Below are 10,758 nucleotides of genomic sequence, written 5' to 3'. Positions count from 1 at the left end.
AAGACAAGGTGTCAAATTAGGTGTTTTAATTTTTTTTAATTAGGTTTTTAATTTTTAATTTTTAATTTTAAATTTAATGCAGTGTATTCTTTAGAAGTGATTGCTGTACTAATGCTAAGATACAGGTCAAAGAAGTAGCATGAATTAGCTGCACTTGTTAATTGCAAGGCATTTTGGGAAAGCAGCCCTTCATTTGTGCAATCTTGCAGCCTGACTCTGAATATTGCAGTAACAGAGGCGGGGCTTCCCAGCACTCCTTGCAGCATTGTTAGTTTTTGTCAATTAGCAGTTAATTTCACAGAGATACATTTCACATTGTTGTTATTCCAACCATGCTTCAATTAACTACACTCTTTAAAAAATATGGTTCTTCAAGGGTTCTTTAGTGAAGACAGTGGCTCTATATAGAACCATGAACACTAAATAAACCATTTGCATGCTTAAGTGGTTCTCTGCATGATGAAGTTGTTCTTCAGATTGATGGAGAATGTGTTGTATATAGTAGATGTGCTGCCGATGGTTCTATATAGAACCTTTTTGAAAATTGTTACAGTGTCAAGACTTTGTTATGTGATAAAGAATGAATTGTGTATGGTTCTACATAGTGCCAAAAAGGGTTCTGACATCGTCACAATAGCAGAACTCTTTCTGGTGCTACATAGAACCATTTTCAGAAAGGTTTTAGAACCATACACAATGCATTCTCCATTGATCTGAAGAATGCTCTCACCATACAAAGAATCATTTAGGCATGCAGATGGTTCTTTGAGTGTTCATGGTTCTATATAGAGCCATTGTCTTTATTAAAGAACCCTTGCCGAACCATCTTATTTAAGAGTGTAGCTCATCCTGTAAAGATATTTGGTTACTGCTGTCTCTGTAGTCTTAATGATCGGTTTGAGTGTATGTACCTGCTAATCCAGTTGATAAAAAGTTCTGCATTGCATGATTGAGTTTTTTTTTTTAATGGTATGCATGAAGGTACATGCACGTGCTAATTTAACTGTATAGTCTTTAGAAATATGGTGTTTTAATTTTATAATACAGTATTAATAATACAGCTGTAAATAAACAACAAATTCATGGAGAAATTGCTGCAGAAAATCATTAATTCAATAATTTCAATAATCAATCAATCAATAATTTTACATGAAATTAATGATGAAAAGCATCTTGAATTTATATATCTACATTTGTATTCTCATAGAGTTGATCTCTAAGTTTTGCATTGATTACAATGATTGCAATCTAAATGTGTTTCAAAACACAAGGTGTAAAGCTTTAGAAATAATATAAAAATAACTCAAATAAGAGTTTCTGAGTGAACAAAGAGGCTCAGTGTGAATGTGAACTTGCCCAGTTGAGAAATGCAGAGTAAATGCAGAAAGCTGTGTGCTGCGATATATGAGCAGAGTGGCCTGGTTCAGCTGGGTGTGGTGAAACAATGGGGACAATGTATGGACATGTATTTAAAGGGAACTATACACTCCTAAAAAAGAGGGTTCTTTAGTAAAGAAAATGGTTCTCTATACAACTATGAACACTCAAAGAACCCTTCTGGGTGCTATATAGGACCCTTTTTGAAAAGACTCTTTAATATAAAACCATCTATAGCACATTTGTGCACATTTTCCATTAATCTGAAGAACACCTTCATGATACAAAGAATCCTTTAATCATGCAAAAGCGTTCTTTGAGTGTTTATATTTAGATGGAAATTTATATGATTTACAGAAACCCATTACTTGGATTTTCATATTTGTAGGTGAGTCTGTGTTTATAAAAGTGTTATTATTGTGTTTCAATGCTGTGTGACTTGTACAGGATTGGGAAGAAAGCTGCAGTTGTCCGTCTTTGTGGAGAGGGGTGAATTATTTTTCTCTTTTCACCTTTCATTGCTCACTAGCAGCTCAACAGAGTCACAACAGAGTTAAAGGGAAAAATGTTCTATTTGATTATATTGATAATGAATAAGTCCACTTCCATTCTGCTGGTGGAATGGCCTCTAGAGGGCACTACAAAAAGAGACTATGTGGTCTCTCAAGCACAGTTTGGCAATTTTCTGGCAGAAATCAGTAGCATTTGCAGCCCATGTTCAACATTACTCACTACAAAGATTTTCTTTTTTACACATGCAGTCAGTTTCCCCCTTACTATCACTTGTTATTGTATTTGGAATACAAATACTCACTGAGATGAGTATTTTTAATTAAAAAAATACAAGATATTAAAAATACAAGTGGCACTTTTAACCCCATACATGGCCCAAAGTTTTATTACACATTTCTATAGGATAAGAATAGCTCAGACACTTTTCATTGAATACTCTCAGGTAGTAAACTGTCACTGGGGTAGTGCCCCTCTTGTCACTGGGGTGAAACCCTCAAGGGTACATCTCAGTACCTTTAGTCAGGTAACATAACTGTGCCATAATCCACTGAAATTACACACCCCGTCTCATCTCCAAGATTTTTTATTTTATTGCTCTGTTTTAAAACTTTAGGTTATGAAAAGGTACAAATACATACTTTTCACCTGGAAAAACTTATTTAAGGTGCACAATTGGTCCTCAAAACCTTTCAGGGAACATTTACATTGTTTGTACCTTGATAAACGAAAAATCTACCTGCCCAGAACCTTTATTATTACAGTGTAGTTACTGAATAATACGCCTTGGTATATAATAAGACTGGGATTTCAGGGGGTTAAACAGTGTAAAAACATACAAACAACAAAAGTTCTTAATCCAAGGACTTCTTATAACAGCAACTGCCCAATTTCCTGGCGGTTCCTCTTCATGTATGACCAACTACTTTGCATTTCAGTCCTCAGGAAAACCACTTAGGCTAACCCAAGCTAGTGCAGGTGTAACGACATCGGTCACTCGGTGGGAAATGTCAAGTGCATCAATCCCATGAATCATCCCTTGAGTCAAACCTAAACAAAGCTCCCCTTTCCTCCACTACCCTTGGCTCCACACCACTGGCTTTTACAGCCTATAAAGCGGAGAGGAAGGTGGGGCTGGGCGAGAAAGGGAGAGAGGGAGAGAGAGAGAGAAGGAGGGAGGGAGGCACTAGGACCTGCTGGATAACCCTGGGAAAGCTGAGGGAAACAACTGTGGGACTCAAAAACTTTCAGAACAATCAATTTTCCTACAGGGGAGAGTGGGAGTAGAGCGGGGTGAGCGGCACATAACCTGGATAAGTCATCCTTAAAAGAGCTGACGGGATACGGCTTTCTGGGATAAAAAAACCTGCGAGAGAGCTGGACTACCACCAACTTTGGGTTTTGGGACCTTTTTTGTGGTGAAAGACGAGAAACTCTGAGGGTGAGGAAGAGGACACGGGTTCCAAAGGTGAGTGAAAGGTTGCTGATCTGCGTACGGGTGGAACGTTTCAGGTTATATGCGCATATTCATGTTGGGACATACCTGTCAAGGCAAAACATGTGCTCTCTAACCTGAATACATATTGCGTTATCAGGAAGACCTGAGATGCAGCAAGAATGCAAACTTTGCAACTATTATAGTGATCTATATGATCACTGTTAGAACAAAACTTTGTATTTCCAAAGTGTATCTTTACAAAAGAAGGGGTAAAATGTTCTTAACTTCTGAAATTAGTCAAAATAGAACTATTTTATTGTAAGTAATTTGAGTAATTTTGGTGTAAAGGACAGCTAGTGTTTTGAAAACAGTGTTAAAAATGTATAAAATGACAAAGTTTTGTTCTGAAAGTGATGCTGAAAAGCTGATAAACCACACGGTGAGTCGGTGGAAGGAAAAAGTTGACAGCATTCCCAAAACCGCCAAACATTCATAGATGAGAAACATCTGATGTAAGCAGCTAAACATACGAATACATAAACATATGAAGAGGAACGTCTGGAAAAAAAAAGGAACGACAAGCAGTTTTTAAGTGTGTTTATTTGAGTAATTTGAATAAAATCCTGTGGTTTAGACGAGAATAATCTGCGGTCTCATGAAAACTCCCTCAAATATTCGAGCCCTGCTGCTGTACGTGTGCGCTCAGAGCGGAGATGGTCCGCAAAGGTGAAGGGGGATCTTCTTCTCAAAAGTTCTGGGAGAAATTATCCAAGGAAATGTGAGACATTCTGTTGTGGGAAGCGCACACAGTGCAGTCCTGTTAAAATTTGAATTTGATGAAGTTGTTGTGTCTTGTTTTGTGGAAGGAAAGTGGTTCTATCGCATTTTTTAACTGTTTGTCAAATTTTGACTTCGAAACCAAAACAAAACAAAACAAAAAAAGAGGCACAGACTCAAACCTGCAAACTGTCTGCAGGTTAAGAGAGGAGCGTCTCAGCCTCTCAACCTTCTCAGAGAATTTTTTGTCCCTCTGCTTTTGCCCCCAAGGGAGAAACCCCTGAAACATCAGCTCTCGCTTTCTCTCACTTTCCTCAACCCCCCGTCTCTCTCTCTCTGTCTCTCTCTCTCTCTCTCTCTCTCTCTCTCTCCATCTCCTCCATAAGCTGCTCATGTTACACAACCAGAGGGGCTTGCTAGCGCTGCCTTGTTCCTCCTGCAGACACGGGACACGTTACAGACTTTTATCATTTTCATCTGGGCGGGGTTAGCGTGGTTAGCATGTCAGACACCGAGCAGCAGGCAGAACCCAACACCAGCAATGAAGGAGGAAAAAATTCAGACTCACTTCATTCTGATGGTGCCCTGAAGCTCAGCTGGGCAAAAGATCAACCTGTAAACAAACTGTCTGGTGAAAAATCCCCAGTGTTGACCTGACACCTGTGAATGAGTACATTCTTAAAAAAACAATGGGTTCTTTGAGCATACAAGAACCAATTCTGGTTCCCAAGAAATGGTTTGTAAGTGTTTTCTCTTAAAGGTTCACTCTTTAAAAAGATTCTTCAAGGGTTTTTTTTTTCTTTTGTTAGTAAAGCAATAGTTCTATGCTAAAGTTCAACTATTGTCTTGTCACTCAAAGAACCATGGAACCATGAACATTCAGAGAACCATGTGCATGCTTAAAGGGAACCACATACAATACATTCTCCATCTGTCCAAAGAACCATTTCACCATCCAAAGAATGATTTAAGCATGTGCATGGTTCTTTCAGTGTTCATGGTTGTATGTAGAATCATTCCCTTTAATAATGACTTCTTGAAAAACCATCTTTTTTAGGAGTGTATGAAATAATGTAAAGGTTCTTAACCCTTTCATGTAAATATGACAAAATGATTAGTTCTTTGCACAGTTAACCGGTTCTTCTATATAATGGAAAACTTGTCTTGTCTGGATTATTAAAGAATATTTAAATAATGGCTCTATATAGCATCAAAAAGGGTTCTGCTATTGTTACTAGACCAATTATAGGAGGTTCTTCCATACCCTCACATTAAGCGATTCTTTAAGCATTTGAAAGTTAAACTTTTCTGCACTCTTCAAAAAGAGGGTTCCTCAAGAGGTCCTTAGTAAAGAGTTTTTTAGAACCATGAGTTCTATGTAGAACAATTTCATGCTCAAATAGTTCTTTGCATGGGAAAATTGGTATAGAGTGTAGGAATTTTGCATTATGTGGAGGTTCCTCTTTAAAATTGTTCTTCACACTCACACATCTAATTTACAAAAATGGTACTCTAATCAGCCAACCTTTGAAAGGCTTTTAAGGAACTGAAAGTGGTTCTTCTATGGCAGGACTGCCCAGAGCGGGCTAGTGAGGACGTTTGATTTGGCCTGCCAGAAAGTTACCTTAACGCCACCCAATGAGAGAACATACATTCTACTACATACTATACACAACTTTTTAAATTCAGATTTTTTGTTTTTTGTTTTTTAGCAGCAAAATATAATATAATATACAAAATAATAGTGTTAAAGCGTTTGAAGTCTACTTACCTATTTTATTTGTTTTCTGTTTAACCCTATTGGAGCTGGATTAGTTTGATCAGAGTTCCGCTAACGTAATCTGTAAAATATGCGTAATTTAACTGGAAAATTCATACAGGATAAAACATCTGTATAATTTCCCTAAATTGCCTCAAATAGCCTGGATCCAAACACCACTGCAGACGTTTACATCATCATTATGCGACAGGCACCACACTGAACAATAACCGATCATTAGTGACACGCTGTGCAGCTGAATGATATACAGACTAGAATTAGGTTAGTAAAGTGGGTTCATTCAGCTTACCAAATGCCACCCGTTGAGATTGCTGAAAGGATGAAGCTAAAGTTACAACCACTGCACCATATATAAGGTGGAACTTGAAATATGAGGGGTCAGAATGTAACTGTTTCACTAATTAAGGTGGAACGGGAAAATTCAAGCAAGAAGCTGGCGAAGAAGGAGTCAACTCCAGCTTTATAGAAAGTTTAAGTCAAAGCAGAAAAAATAATTTTTCAATTCCACCTTAAATGGTGCAGCAACTACATTCTGGTGCCTCAGTAACTGCTGCAACATTTAAGGTGGAACGGGAAACTTGAACTGCCAGAATGTAACTGCTGTACCATTTAAGATGGAATGGGAAAATTTGAACAAGGAGCTGGTGAATAAGAAGCCGAAGTAGAAAGCTGAATTTTCATGTTCCACCTTAAATGATGCAGCAGTTAAATTCTGCCACCCCAGTACCTGCTGTAACATTTAAGGTGGAACAGGAAAACTGAGGCGTCAGAATGTTACCGCTTCATTATTTTAGGTCCAACAGGTAAATTGAGATGCCAGAATGTAACGGCGTCACCATTCAAGGTTGAACAGAGACATTTGAACAAGTAGCTGGTGAATAGGAATCTTCTCCGTTTTCTATTTGTTATTACGTTACTGAGATGTGGATTGGAGCAGGACTGTTGTTACTGAGGAAGTCTGAGTTTGAAGAATTATAGGAAGTAATTCATTGTGGAATTATATTTTTATGGATATCTTAATATGGCCATAAATCCAGCTGGACGCAAATTGACACTAAATATTAGTTCCACAATGGGGATTGTGTTGTAAAGGGTTAGGGTTAACAATTAGGTTTATGGTTTAGGGTTTAAGGTTTAAGGTTAAAGTTTAAGGTTTAACATGAAGCTACATTGAAAGATACTCAGTAATGTCAACAAAGTGAGCATCTAGTGGACCATCCAAGCCAAGTCTGGTTTGACGGTTCAGCCTGCTAAGACAGTAAAGCCCCAGTGAACAGGCTAAGAACAATTCTGCCAACATCTGTAAAGTATAAAGCGTCTGCACAGCCATGAGCGGCGGTGAGCGCAGTGTTTATGGGGATTTCTATCCTGTAAAAACTGATGATGGTGTCTTTTTTCCCGCTTACACGTACACATGCACACTTTTCAAAATGGTTTTAATAAACCAGCAGTTTGCAATGCGTTATCGTTCCCAATAAAAAGCTTTTAAATCTTGACATTTTTGCTAAAAGTCCTACATCGGGAAGAAAGCCAAAAGCCACGCCCATTTTCTCCCTTTCTTGTGATGTCATACTTTAAACCACTGTTGGACCAAAAGAGATAGAATTATAGTTCTACTTAAATCCATTTTCATGCTTAAATGTTTCTCTACATGGCAAAATGGTTCAGTCTCTTGATGGAGAATGTGTTGTGTATGGTTCTATGTCCAAAAAGGGTTCTACTATTGTTACAATTTAGTGCTATATGGAACACTTCTCAAAAAAGTTATTTATAGAACCATATATAACACATCCTCCATCAATCGGAAGAACCATTTTATCATGCAAAGAACCTTTTATTCATGCAAATGGTTCTTTGAGTGTTCATGGTTCTACAACATTTTTCTAAGAGTGTGCAGTAAAGTGTGACTGATTTTTCTTACTTAATTGAAAAGCAACAGAATTTGAAAGAAGACAAGCTGCCATCAGCCTTTGTCCAAGCTCTATGTAGAAAGTCGCATGCAGAGTTCAACCTGTGGTCTCGCTGACGGCCTGCGGCTGCTGTTAGCCCAGCGTGCAGGGAAAGCGAGTAGGACTCTTCAAATTGCGCCGATGCTCTCCCGTATGGAGGCAGATGGACAGTGCTATTTTCCTCCTATACAATGATGTCTGCTATTATTATTCATGAGGTGTCTCGGGTTTCCCATTGAGCCTGAATTAAAGGTTCCTCTCTGTAGATGTGTGCTCACACAGCGTAGCGTGCTGCAGCGGTAATGAGAGGTAATGAGGTTCTAATGAGGGCAGGTGGGACACTGCCAGCAGCTCCCCTGAGAGTTTAAGCCATGCCAGGTTACACTACACCGTCCTGAACCACATTTACCTGCAGCAGACACATGTTTAACACAGAGGCCTGAAACACTGAGCACCAATAGGATGGGATGTGGACATTATTCCTTATAGCGAATCTAGGAATTCTCAAAAAACTATGCAGAAACGCAGGTGATACTGTCAGCATGAGGGTTAAATTTAGGATCAGGACCAGATGATAAGATGATAATATGAAATCAAAAGATATTAGATATTTTAACACATCAACAGTGGACAGCTTTAAACCATGTGTTGGAGAATTTGGCCAATATCCCATTACAAATAACACTTTTACTATACTGCTATATACAGCGATTATGCAGTTACTACTATGAATTCAGCATCTACTATGAATTATTCAGTATCTACTATGTATTATTTAGTTTCTGATTGAATTATACAGTAACCACTATGAATTATTAGTATCTAATATTAACTAATCCTTACCAAATATTAGTTATTCAGTGTGTACTTTGAAATATTTAGTAACTACTATGAGTTTTTCCAGCATCTGGTATTAATCATTCAGCATCTGCTATGCAGTATTAGTAACTACTATAAATTATTCCGTATCTACTATAAATTATTCAGCATCTACTATGAATTAATTTTTTCTATATGAATTATTTATTATTCTCTATGAATTATTCAGTAATTACAATGAAATTTTGAGCATCTACTCTGTATGATTTATTAACTACTATTAAATATTCAATACTCATTATTTAGTACTCACTATGAATTATTCAATATCTATGATAAAACTAATATATAATTCTGTATTACTGAAAGTGAACTGTGGACAACCTTTAGACTTCAAGGGGTTAAAAGGGCCTCAATATTATTGGCAGTTTGTCTTATTGATAACTTCCCAAAAGCATAACAGCAGAAATATTATCCTAAATGTTATTTCCTGATGTTTTTGTGAAATTGCGCTGTTCGCTTATTTGAACAGTCGGACAGACGCAGATCCTCAGGAGAGCGATTGGAGCTGCTATTGATGTACAGCCCAAACGGCCTGGAATATTCGGTAGCTAATGCATTTGCGGGTTTGGACAGTCTCTGGCCACAGGGAGCCAAGCCGAGGCAGTTTTACAGTTGTTTGAGTTTGTTTAGAAGCGCTCTGTTTAGGATGAGCTCGCGGTGTTTGTGTTGGAGGGACTGACCTGACACGAAGTTCACGTCAAGGAGGATCTATCGAGCCTTCTGGGGTTAAACAGGAGCACTTACTCACAAACAGCCACGTGGTTCTGTTGGGAAAAGAGAGAACAGGGAATTATTATTAAACAAGAACCGTAAGATGTATTACTGCTTAGGAATCTGCATCTAGATCTACATAAACAAGCTTAACACATTAATAGAGCAGAATGGAGATTAATAAGTGCATCATCTATATCAGCTTTAGACAGGGCTGGACGATATGCTGAAATGTTATTGTTATTGTGATTAATTCATCATGATCTGAGTAGGTGATGTGAGTGGTCAGCACTTCTAGAACACTAGACAACTGCATAGACCACAGTATAAACGCAGTATAACTGCATAAACTGCATAGTAACAGGTAGCTGATTGGATGGCATCTCATTATGGCATTATTCTACCTTATTTTTACAAGCTGTTTGATTTTCCTCCTGTTTCTTGTTGAATATTGCATTCTATCCTTATTTGCAGACCTCAGAAAACTAAGTATTGATATATGTCATATGCTTCATTCAAAATGAAAACCATAATCATCATTACATCCATAGAGGATATGCATTGACATCACTTTGCCACCATGTTCACACTTGCTAACATATCATTTTTTGCAGTGTGGTCATACTTCAAAATGGGATTTGGTGGTGAAACTAAAGTGACGAGGACAACAATGGATATTGTGGTTGTATGTTGACAGATTTGTACAAATATTTATATTTTTTTACAACTTTTATTTGGAAAACTGTAAGCTAACTAGGCCTACTTTGTTCATAGCCAACACTGCCACTCAGTAGCATATATCTGTGCGGCAGCGCTGATGTTTGCAGTATGTGCGGAGTAAGGATGCACGATAACACACAGTTGCCATTGCCATGTCAGTGCTTCAGTGCTTCTCCTTCCTTCAGCTTAAAGATCACTCAAAATTCTTGCTAAATCTATTTGTACAGTCAATCATAGCAGTTCTTTCCTATTTTAGATGTTTTTTGTATTTCTGTGCATTCACACTGACCGCAGTGACTCCTGCCAACTGTGATGTTGCGTGTGTACCCTCTATTGTGAACATGCCCACTCATGTCTAACAGTGGTGCTGCAGTAGTCTTTGTGGGGCAGATATTCTGGAGTGGACTGTTTGTCTGTCTGTCTATCTATCTATCTATCTATCTATCTATCTATCTATCTATCTATCTATCTATCTATCTATCTATCTATCTATCTATCTATCTATCTATCTATCTACCTGTCTGTTTGTCTATCTATCTATCTATCTATCTATCTATCTATCTATCTATCTATCTATCTATCTATCTACCTATCTATCTATCTATCTATCTATC

General features: G+C 37.8%; 1 protein-coding gene across 1 annotated transcript in view; it reads left to right on the top strand.

Annotated features, from left to right (window-relative positions):
* The first annotated feature begins 3,065 nt into the window (after positions 1 to 3,065).
* ngfa (nerve growth factor a (beta polypeptide)) overlaps positions 3,066 to 10,758 on the top strand; it is a 58,601-nt gene continuing 50,908 nt past the window's right edge. The window contains exon 1 of the mRNA XM_036592525.1: positions 3,066 to 3,355. The gene's annotated coding sequence lies outside the window, so the exon portion shown is untranslated. The remainder of the gene's footprint in view (positions 3,356 to 10,758) is intronic.

The sequence above is a fragment of the Colossoma macropomum genome, unplaced genomic scaffold, assembly GCF_904425465.1.
Source record: "Colossoma macropomum unplaced genomic scaffold, Colossoma_macropomum, whole genome shotgun sequence".
Classification (NCBI taxonomy): domain Eukaryota; kingdom Metazoa; phylum Chordata; class Actinopteri; order Characiformes; family Serrasalmidae; genus Colossoma; species Colossoma macropomum.
The sequence above is the reverse complement of the archived record's forward strand: the minus strand, read 5'-3'. Positions and strand labels throughout refer to the sequence as shown.